The 11,831-nt window shown below is 45.9% G+C and overlaps 1 pseudogene across 1 annotated transcript; it reads left to right on the top strand.

The window, feature by feature from the left end:
- The first annotated feature begins 692 nt into the window (after positions 1–692).
- Positions 693–1,085, top strand: LOC310839582 (protein transport protein Sec61 subunit beta pseudogene; annotated as a pseudogene). The gene has a single exon. The product of its transcript is annotated as a protein transport protein Sec61 subunit beta pseudogene (transcript).
- The last annotated feature ends 10,746 nt before the right edge of the window (positions 1,086–11,831 follow it).

Here is an 11,831-nt window from a genome sequence, read left to right as displayed (position 1 = left end):
ATGTCTGCATTTGATTGCTTAGGAAAGAGCAGCACAAGTCAAGGGGTCTCCTGTCCAGAATAACTGGGAGCCCCTCCAGACTGAGTAGTTGGTTTTTTTTGCAGGTTTATTCTGCAACTTGCCATTGATGCAATAACAGTGCATTTAATGGTACATTTGTACTGTGCCATCCACACCTTGTTCCCCTTTCTTAGTTGTTCAGCGATGTTTCCCCAACCATCACCACCTTGGAATATTGGTGCTATAAGGTAAAAGGTAAAGGACTCCTGGATGGTTAAGTCCAATCAAAGGCAACTATGGGGTTGCGGCGCTCATCTCGCTTTCAGGCTGAGGGAGCCAGCGTTTGCCTACAGAGAGCTTTCCGGGTCATGTGGCCAGCAGGACTAAACAGAGATGAAAAGGCTGTTCAACTTCCCGGCGCAGCTCCACCTATTTATCTACTTGCTCTGGTGTACTTTCGAACTGCTAGGTTGGCAGGAGCAGGGACAGAACAGTGGGAGCTTACTCCATCACAGGGATTCGAACCACCAACCTTCTGATCAGCAAGCCCAAGAGGCTCAGTGGTTTAGACCACAGCGCCACCCACGTCCCTGTAAAAGATGCATTGCAGGAGGGGGAAGCTGCCAAGATGACAGAGGCGACACTTGCTGGCTGAGGGAGTTTGTGAGAAGCCAACGGAGCCGACCTTCGCCATGTCTGGCCCCAATCCCAGTGCCACCAACATGGGTGCCTCCAGCCGCTCGACAGCAAAGCCGTCGCCTTGCAGGCCCCAGGATCCACTGTCAGGCAGAGGAGAAGTGCTAGCTGTGGAACAAGGAGTGCAGGCCGTACAACTTCTGCAGGCACTGGAGGGATGTGGAGATTTTATACAGAGGATTCCCCTGGCCTCAAAGTCGGTCGTGTTCCAGTTCTCATTATGAATCTCCTCTTTATTGCATCTGTATTCATGTTGCATATCTCGGTCATAGACTTCGCTGTATCCCACCTGCCAACTTGAAAACTATGATTTGGACCAAAAGTATGGTAGCTTTCAGAGTTTACTTGGAGTAAAGTCATTTGAGCTGTTTCTCTAGATAAAGCTTGATTTTTTCCTTAATTAGTTTTGCTGTTGAATGATCCCTTAAACTTTCTCTAAGAAGGGTTTTTGATTCCTTTCTGTCAAAGTTTATTGCTATTTCCTATGTATACTTTATTTCATTAAAATTTGTCTACATAAAAAAAAAAGGTGCATTGCAGTGGGTTGGAGTAGATGACCCTTAGGAACCCTCCCAGCTCTCAAATTCTGTGGTTCTTGGGTTTCAGCTGGAAGTTCCAGGACATGCACTGAGTGGAAGTGAAGCGGTAGGCCCATCCCAAAACCTTTGCAGGAGCAAGGAGTCCTGGAAGTGGGATATGTAACCACCATCTTGAGCTCATATTATTCTGAGTAAGTACAAATAAAAGGGCCACAATTCTGACATAAGAAGAGATCAGTAAGCCCTGTGGTTCCCACAGAGTCTTACACACACTCATAAAATGATTTTTTTTAAAAAAAAAACAACAACAACACTATTTTCAATCAAATGGCAGGTCATTTCCTCATCAGAACAGCTGTGTTTATTCTCCCTGAGTGTGCTGCAGATGTGCTACAGTTTCCCAAGCTTAAGAACGCTCTCCCTTCCCTCAGAAAGCAAAAATCAGGTTGCAAAAAGGCAGGGGTGGGTGGCTTCTGTGCCCCCACCTGACGTTGCCATCGGGAAGATGTTGCCTTTATTTAACGCTCCAGACAAGCAAGTCACGGTTCAAAGATGGAGAATGTGGTTATTTTCAATTCCAGGGCTGAACGCAACCTGCTTTCAGAGCCCAGAGAACCCACCCGTCAAATTGTAGCTGCTCAGGAGGGACAGATGAGTATTGCAGTATTAGCGATGGCAGGGAGAATTGCATACGGTTACTATTCTTTCATCTGTTGCGGAGAGAGCAATAGCAACCGAATGAAAAGATATTAGATAAAGATTCCACATTGCAGATAAAGATGTCTCACTGGGCAAGGTTTGCTATGGCAATAAAGGGTTTAGAGACTGCAGAAGTTTGCAGCAAATGGTCGTGTGTCCCCCAGTGAGAACCCATAGGTTAAACCATGCATGTAACCATAGGTTTAAGCCATAGGTTTAACCACATGTTAAACCAGAAGGCGTGACCAAGATGTTAATTGTTGTCTCAGGATTTAAACAAAAAAGGAAACACTGGTTTTTCTCCCTCTACCAAACCCCTTAAATGCTCAGGACCACAATACCTCGAGAACTGCCTAGGCAATTGTTAAGCGTGTAAGGACAAAAGACGTAATTATAATTTAACAGTTTTCATGTTATTCTATTTTATTAAAGCAACTAGAAAAAAATATGATGGGAAGATCTCACACAGGTGAAAGGAAGCAGTGGGGAGGAAGGGAGGGTTAGGTTGAATTTGGGAAATAAAATAATATACGGGACAGCAAAGGATATAATAGATTCTTATAGAATAGTAATATATTGGGGTGTGTTGTTGTTTTGTTGTTTTGTTTTAATTATTTACTAGCGTTTTTATCTTGTATTTTATTCTGTGAACTGGCCAGAGATCTTGTGTTGAAGGGCACTGCATAAATTTTAAGAATAAGAATAAAGATCCCCCAACAAATCCCATTTATCCCCATCTGCATTGTGCATTTAAAGCAGTATTAAACCACTTTAAACAGTCACTGCTTCCCCCAAAGAATTCTGGGTGCTGCGGTTTGTTAGCAAACCCCTCTTCCCACCCACCCCACCCCCAATTTCCAGAGTGGTTTAATCATCAGTTCCACTTCACAAGGAACTCTGGGACCCCTGTACAGTCATACCTCTTGTCAGGTTTGCGTCAGGTTAAATCTTTTCAGGTTGCGTCCCGCGGTGACTCGGAAGTACCGGAAAGGGTTTTGCCGCTCACGCATGCACAGACACTCAACATGACATCACGCACATGTGCAGAAGCGGCGAATCGCGACCAGCGCACGCGCAGACGCGAATTGCGTTCTGCTCATGTTGCGAATGGGGCTCTGGAACGGATCCTGTTCGCAACCAGAGGTACCACTGTAGTAGAAAACATAGCCCAACAGAGCAATCTCTTATTCAAAACAACCTTACTCATCGCTCTGTTGTTTTTAAAAAATATTTATTGCATTTGGTTAGAATGTCCCGCAACACAAGACAGAATCCTGCATAGAGAAATGGCAATATACCGTATTTTTTGCACCATAACACTCACTTTTTTCCTCCTAGAAAGTAAGGGGAAATGTCTGTGCGTGTTATGGAGGAAATGCCTACGGGTGGCATGCCTACGGATTTTCCTCCTCTAAAAACTACGTGTGTGTTATGGTCAGGTGCGTGTTATAGAGCGAAAAATACGGTGTGTGTGTGTGTGTGTGTGTGTGTGTGTGTATATATATATGCAGGTTTTGGTGTCCTCGGGTGTCTTCCCGTGTAAAAGTTGGGGTGTCTAGGCGACGTTTCGACGAGGTCTCACTCGTCATCTTTCGACCTCGTCGAAACGTCGCCTAGACACCCCAACTTTTACACGGGAAGACACCCGAGGACACCAAAACCTGCATTCCTGTACCCGTGAAAATCTACGAAAGCATATATATATATATATATATATATATACACATATACACACAGTGGTACTTCGGGTTAAGTACTTAATTCGTTCCAGAGGTCCGTTCTTAACCTGAAACTGTTCTTAACCTGAAGCACCACTTTAGCTAATGGGGCCTCCTGCTGCCGCCACACCGCCGGAGCCCGATTTCTGTTCTCATCCTGAAGCAAAGTTCTTAACCCAAGGTAATATTTCTGGGTTAGCGGAATCTGTAACCTGAAGCGTTTGTAACCTGAGGTACCACTGTGTGTGTGTGTGTGTGTGTGTGTGTGTGTGTGTGTGTGTAGCAATCTCATCCACATCTTTGACACCCAATCCTTATTGAAGACTCGGCCTAGGAAAGGTTAGCAGGTCTGCATAATGCACCCAAGATGCTATCTCTGGTTTCTCTAAAATCCACAGCAAATGCCGGAGATTAAAAGTGCAGGCACCACGTCTTTGAACAGCGGTGAACTCCTGAGCTGCATTTGCCCACAAAGAGCTTCTCGCCTGTCAATCACTTTTCCTCCAAGTGCCAGAGGCAGAACGATACAGATCTTTGTTGGGTTTCCACGAAGAGGAGCTTTGATGCTCCGTCTTCCATGGGGGGGGGGGGCCAAAAGCCTCATCTTCTAGGAAACAAAGCAAAGGTCTAGCCAGTTGTCCAGGTATTAGGTTTACTGTACCAGATTTGGGGCAACTTTATCCCTGTGACCTTTAAGCAGTGCCTTCTGTTGTCTTCCATCTGTGCAGCCTCCAACATTGGCAATTAGAATCCATTTTGGGGTTTTTTGCAAAGTGAAAATGCAGCTCTTCCTGGCTCAGTAAAGCGCTGGGGCGGGGGGGGGGGGGAATACTGCTTCCAGGAGTATCTAGGGCTTGGCATATATCACTAAGCTAATTTTTAAAACGTTCATCTCAAAATATACGTTTGCTTACAACCCTCCGGAAAACATGGTTGCAAACAGAGATGCCACAACTAGCCTGCATAGTTTTTGTTCAGTGCTTCAGACAGAGTTTCAATAATAATAATAATAATAAATAATTTTATTTATACCCCACCCTCCCCGGCCAGAGCCGGGCTCAGGGTGGCTAACACCAGTAAAATTACAGTAAAAACATAATAGGGGGGAAATGCAGGTTAAAATGCAATTTAAAATGCAGCCTCATTTTAAAAGTAGCCCATAGATCAAAACCATAAGGGGAGGGAAACATAAGGGTCAGACTGAGTCCAAACCAAAGGCCAGGTGGAACAGCTCTGTCTTGCAGGCTCTGCGGAAAGATGTCAAGAACCGCAGGGCCCTAGTCTCTTGTGACAAAGCGTTCCACCAAGTCGGGGCCAGCACTGAAAAGGCCCTGGGCCTAGCTGAGGGCAATCTAACCACCTTGCAACCTTCAAAATGTTGTCATTTGTGAACCTTAAGGTCCTCCGCGGGGCATACCAGGAGAGGCGGTCCCGTAGGTACATGGGTCCTAGGCCGCTAGCAAAGTTATTATATCACATGCTGAATGCGGAATAGAGAGGAATTATTTATTACTTCTGATCTGATCTGAGCACTGTGCTTTGGAGAAGGGCTATAGCATGGATTTGTTGTCATCCATCAGTCCCGGGAGACAATGCAAAAGTGCATTGCTACCGAAATTATTGAACTTTATTTTTTTTTACAAACACACCTAAACACCGCAAATTTTCGATTGACTTGCCTAAGATTCAGGACAAAGCGCCATCTTTTGAATGCTTCTCTCCCAGACGTCAATTACACCTTTGAAATCCCAGTAATATCTGAGGAAATCCAGACCTGTTGCAGCCCAAGAAAGTTACAGGGCTTGCTGTGGCTGTGGCTCTGAAGACTGATATAGGAGAGACATGTTTTGTTGCAGCCTGGACAGATGGAGGAGGCCAGTTGCGCTGCTGCAGGGCGTTTCTTATCTCTGCACTCCTGCCAGAAGACATTCCTTCTCTGGTCACTTCTTTTGAAATGTTTAAGGGTTTTTGTTAACTTTGCTGCGTTGAATGTGCATTCTGTAGCATAGGGGCCAACGCCCTGGGGCCCTGGGTGCCCGAGCACCCACAAAATACTCCATGAAGGATCCTGACACCCACACATTTCTGTGCCAGGGCCATGCACGCTGCATGGCACCCATGGCCCCGGGCACCCACGGTTACATGTCCAAGCTGGCACTCCTGTTCTGTAGTTGATCTTTTTTGCAATGTTTTATTTTTTGCTCTATAAGACGCACTTTTCCCCTCCTAAAAAGTAAGGGGCAATGTGTGTGCGTCTTATGGAGCGAATGCAGGCAGGGGGCTCTGCTCAGCGCTCCCTTTAAAGAGCCCCCAAGAGCCGCGCACACACACACCGCACTCTTTAAAGGGAGTGCGGCTTTTGGGGGAGCCGTAGCTGCGAGCAGCCTCTCCCAGGCAGGGGATGAAGGCTCCCCTTGCCTGGGAGAGGTTGCGCATGACTAAAGAGGAAGCCAGGACAGCGAGCAGGATCCATCCCGCTGGCTGTCTTGGCTTATGCCATAGCCGCAGGGCAGCAGGGAGCCTTCATCCCGCTCCCCTGCGGAGGCTTCGTGCGGCTATCCCTGGCTTTTGCGGGAGGTGGGAGAAGGGACAGAGCGCACGGCTCTTGCGGGAGGAAAGCCAGTAGGCTTGCTTTCGCTGAAGCCAGGAGGGCAAGAGGGATCGATGTGCACCGATTCCACTTGCCCTCCTGGCTTCAGGGGTAGCCCTCTTAGCGTTCCTTTCTTATTTCTTGTTTTCCTCCCTTAAAAACTAGGTGCTTCCAATTGTCCGGTGCGTCTAATAGAGCGAAAAATACGGTAATATTTTAGTTTCCTGTTAATTACGTTGCTTTGAATGTAAATTTTATATTCGACTTTCTTCGGTAATGTTTCATTCGGGATTATTTTATTTGATGATAAAGAATAATTAATAATAAAGTTAAAAGCAAAAAGAAATTAAAAACATGCATCAATAGACCATTGTTGGGGGTGTACTCTTAAATGCCTACTCTAAGGCCTAGCAAAATAAAAGTTTCCAGCAGGCGTTTAGAAGTTGGCACCGAAGGCACCTGCTGAATCTCCAGTGGCAGGGTGTTCCACAGGACTTCAGTTGAGCCTCACCAACTCTTTGGAACGACCCAAGACACTTTATCATTACAGTGGTACCTCGGGTTACAAACACCTTGGGTTAGAAACACTTTGGGTTACAGACTCCGCTAACCCGGAAGTTAACCCTCGGGTTAAGAACTTTGCCCCAGGATGAAAACAGAAATCATGTGCCAGCAGTGCGGCAGCAGTTGGAGGCCCCATTAGCTAAAGTGGTACCTCAGGTTAAGAACGGTTTCAGGTTAAGAACGGACCTCCGGAACGAATTAAGTTCGTAACCAGAGGTACCACTGTATAATCATTGTTGCTCCACTTTTCTCTGTATGCTAATTGCATTACTAACCTGCACTGGATATTAGTGATTTACCTGCACACGGCATGTGGAAAATAAATAAAAAGTTGTTTTGTGTTTTAAACCTCATTAGCCACTTGGAGGATTAATCACTTGCAGAGCAGAATTTTTAAAAAAACCCACAAGAAAATTAAAACCACCAACAGCAAAAACCCAGCAACAACAAAAATGCAAAGGACCCTGCCAATTAAATTTCTCTTGCAAAAATTTAATTGCAGGGAGGATAATTTAATGGGCACAGGATATTGGGATGAAAGTCAGATAAGGATGAGAGACAGGGATGGGGCAAAGGTGATGCTTCTCATTTCAAAGGGGGAAGGAAGGCCGCGGCGAAATTTGAGAGCTCTAAGCACTCACAGAGCAGACTGTTATAGATGAGACAGAAGAAGAGTCAGACAACTTTAATCTAAAATCTCTGGGGGGGGAACGACTGGGACTCGCTCTCAGACACGAATTAGTGTTGTAGGGCTATCTGTCAAGTGGTGGGGGAGAGACAGCTAGAGAAAGTCAGGAGTCAGGGAGTGCAGCCTTAACACTCATTTTCGAGATCTAATTAATCTAATTAGTCTCTCATTCCTGAATTCCTGGGGCTGAATAGGTGCTTCAACAGATGGGCACTCAACTCAAGGGCAGAAAAATCCAGTGTTTTCCATCACCGCAAGGAAAGCTCTCTGTTATGTACTGAATTGAACAGGATCCAAACTGCAGCAGTCTGATTGGTCCTAGAACAATAGGATCCAAAAGGCAGCAGTCTGATTGGTCCTAGAACAATAGGATTCAGAATGCAGCAGCCTGATTGGTCCTAGAACAATGCAGCAGTATGATTGGTTGGCAGGAACCACCCAATCATGCTCCAGATAGAAGTGAATCCACAACCTGATTGGCTTACAGTAGAATTCTGGAATTAGCCAATCATGTGCAGCCCATTGTGTAGATAATGTATATAAAGCAGATACTTTGAGGGGACTTTCATTCATTCCTCCTCACCACTATGAGCTGAATAAAGAGCATGAAATCACCTTGCGACTCTGAGTATATTTCACTCTCCTAGGTGTACATATGAACATCGGAAGCAGACTCAGACCAGGCATGCGCACACCAAACATTTAAAGCACTACGATGCCACTTCAAATAATTCCATCTTCCCCCAAAGAATTCTGCTATTTGCAGCCTAGTTCTAGATGTCTCTACAGGTCTCCTGTTGCAAACCCCTTTGCCAAATGTAGCCTGCCTTTTGTCCTCCTTTCTTTTTTAAACTCTACGGGTTTCTTTCTTCCCTTCCTAGCCCATAGCTGTCAACCGTCCCTTATTTGGTGGGAAACTCCCTTATCCCAGCGCCGTGTCCCGCTGCTGTCCCTTATTGATGGATGTCCCTTAAATTTCCCGGGTTTCAAAGGAAGCAGCTCCTCTCCCTCCCTCCCTGCCGGCCAGGGAGGAGGGAGGCTCCAACTGTGTTGCTTGGCTGCATTGCTCACCCAATAAAGAGTCTAAGAATGACTGGGGGTGGAGCTTGCATGCCTTGTGCTGATCAAATCGGCCGCATTGCCTGGGGACTCGCCTTTGCTCAGCGCTTCCCAGCGGAGAGGTGACGGTTCTTTCCTTCTCACATGCAATCATTATTCAGTTCTTTCCTTCTCACGTGCAATCATTATATATGCATCAAGGTAGTACTACACAGATTGTGTGTTTACAAAGCCTTGTACGCTGTTGGAGGGCACCATGGATAAATAATCCCCTATATTGTCAGTGTTCAGGATGCAAGTGCAGATCATTACAGATATCAGCAGCTCTGGAAGCACCAGCAGATTTGCAGAAGTGCAGAAATCTTTAGGGAAGAGCTCTACAAAGGGGACACTCCTTAAAACATCCAGATGAAGATAATCGATCACACATTGCTGATTGACTTGGTCAGGGTTCGGGGAGGGCATATCCTGAGCAGAAGTTGACCACAAACTTGACATGAGCCAACAGTGTGACGCGGCAGCTAAAAAAGCCAATGCAATTCTGGGCTGCATCAATAGGAGTATAGCATCTAGATCAAGGGAAGTAATAATGCCACTGTATTCTGCTCTGGTTAGACCTCACCTGGAGTACTGTGTCCAGTTCTGGGCACCACAGTTCAAGAAGGACACTGACAAACTGGAACGTGTCCAGAGGAGGGCAACCAAAATGGTCAAAGGCCTGGAAACGATGCCTTATGAGGAACGGCTAAGGGAGCTGGGCATGTTTAGCCTGGAGAAGAGGAGGTTAAGGGGTGATATGATAGCCATGTTCAAATATATAAAAGGATGTCACATAGAGGAGGGAGAAAGGTTGTTTTCTGCTGCTCCAGAGAAGCGGACACGGAGCAATGGTTCCAAACTACAAGAAAGAAGATTCCACCTAAACATTAGGAAGAACTTCCTGACAGTAAGAGCTGTTCGACAGTGGAATATGCTGCCAAGGAGTGTGGTGGAGTCTCCTTCTTTGGAGGTCTTTAAGCAGAGGCTTGACAACCATATGTCAGGAGTGCTCTGATGGTGTTTCCTGCTTGGCAGGGGGTTGGACTCGATGGCCCTTGTGGTCTCTTCCAACTCTATGATTCTATTCTATGATTCTATGATTCTAAACCACACTGCAACATTGAGTTGCAGCTCCCACTGATAAAACAAGGCAGCTTCAGCGTCACTTGCAAAAACACCCTTAGCAATGTGTGAATTTATGATCCTGTAAATATTATGTGAATTATGTACGTAGAAAGCTTCTGACCTGTCTGAATTTGCTTGTTCTCCAAACCCTGCTTCTCACCACTTTCTAAATTTGTAATCCTGTTCAATTGCAAGCCTTTTGGCAAGGACTAGCACCTGATACGGTCCTCATCCAGTGCCCAGAAAACTTTAGGCACCTGGTTAATAATAATTTCCACGATACTCCCAAATTTCAGTATTTCTATGAAAATCCAGCCTCACCAAATCTCTGCTGAAGCCAATTTTGGGACACAATTCTGAAGACAATTCTTTTTTGTCTTTCTTTAAAAGAACGTTCCACCTTGAAAAGCCTCAGAAACTCATTACTAAGTGGAAGATAAGATCAACAAATTTCACCAACTCCCCTTAAAGGACCTAGCAGGGATGTTGCTACTGCTGTCGGCCAATCATTCACTTTTTTTATATATGATGGGGAGATTTGGTTCCTCTTGTCTCCTTATCGAAAAGGCCATTCCTTAAGCTGTTGGGCTTAAGTTGTCTTTAAAGGAGGGCTCAGCCACTTGACAAGGGGGATAAGATGCAATCGCACTGCAATTAGTAGGAATCATTGGAAAATTCCTGATTTATAACTCTTCTTTCCAGTTACAAAGGCAGTAGTTCTTTGTGGCAATGCCTCACTCTCCTCTTTGCAGGAGATAAAACTGGGGAATTCCTTGTCCATTGCCGACAGATTTGGTGGTGCAATTAGAAATATCTGGAGGGGTGTGCGAACTAGATTACAGAACAAAAGGAAGTCTCCTTCACAGAAGACATAGTTAAACTGGGGGATTTGCTCCCAGAAGATTTAAACCAGCTTGGATGGCTTTAAGAGACAAATTCGTGGAGGATCAGCCTTATCAGCTACAAGCCATGATGGCCATGTTCTCCCTTCACTGTCAGAGGCGGTATGTTTCGAACCAGAGACGGTGGTTATGCGCTTCTTATTACAGGAGAGAGACCTGGAGCTCACCAAGACAGTAGCTAAGTTCCTCTATTCGATTTTTTGTCCTGTATGCTACAGGATCCTGCCCTTGCTGAAACCCACAGCGATGAGGCGGATTGCTCGCCTCTTCTGCCCTTTGGCGGGTCACTGTGCAGTTGGGGCGGCGGCGAGATCGCACTGGCCTATCTATTCTGAATGTATTCTGAATGTTCTTATGTGATGCCAATAAAGGTTACTTGAACTTGAACCTGAGTATGTTTCCAATAACCTGTTGCTGGGAATCATAGGTGGGAACTGTTCATTTAATTTGAAACTGCCCATGCTTTCCGTTATGGTTTTCCCAGTAGTGATGTCTGGAAGTGAGAGCTGGACCATAAAGAAGGCTGGTCGCCGAAGCATTGATGCTTTTGAATTCTGGTGCTGGAGGAGACTTTTGAGAGTCCCATGGACTGCAAGAAGATCAAACCTATCCATTCTGAAGGAAATCAGCCCTGAGTGCTCACTGGATGGACAGATCAGATCAACCCAACCCAACCCAATACTACCATTTCTCACTCTCTATATACAACCCAGTGCAGGCCTCTGATTTATGCTGACCCAGCTTTTTAAGCATTAAAGAAACAGCGGCCATTTTAGCCGTGACAGAGTGCTCACTGGAAGGACAAATCGTGAAGCTGAGGCTCCAATACTTTGGCCACCTCATGAGAAGAGAAGACTCCCTGGAAAAGACCCTGATGTTGGGAAAGATGGAGGGCACAAGGAGAAGGGGATGACAGAGGACGAGATGGTTGGATAGTGTTCTTGAAGCTACCAGCATGAGTTTGACCAAACTGCGGGAGGCAGTGGAAGACAGGAGTGCCTGGCGTGCTCTGGTCCAGGGGGTCATGAAGAGTCGGACACAACTAAACAACAACAATGGTTTCCCTGCTCCACAACAACCCTGTGAGGTAGGTAGGCAGTGGCTGTATCACCCAATGAACTTCATAGCTACAAAACCCAGTGGCTATGTTCTAGCTCCACTATCTGAGGCAGGAGGAGTCTGAATGCCCATTGCAGGAGGGCAGAGGGCTCT

The sequence above is a fragment of the Podarcis gaigeae genome (assembly GCF_964106915.1).
Source record: "Podarcis gaigeae genome assembly, chromosome: 1".
Classification (NCBI taxonomy): domain Eukaryota; kingdom Metazoa; phylum Chordata; class Lepidosauria; order Squamata; family Lacertidae; genus Podarcis; species Podarcis gaigeae.
Note: the sequence above shows the minus strand (reverse complement) of the source record. Positions and strands in the feature narration are given on the sequence as shown.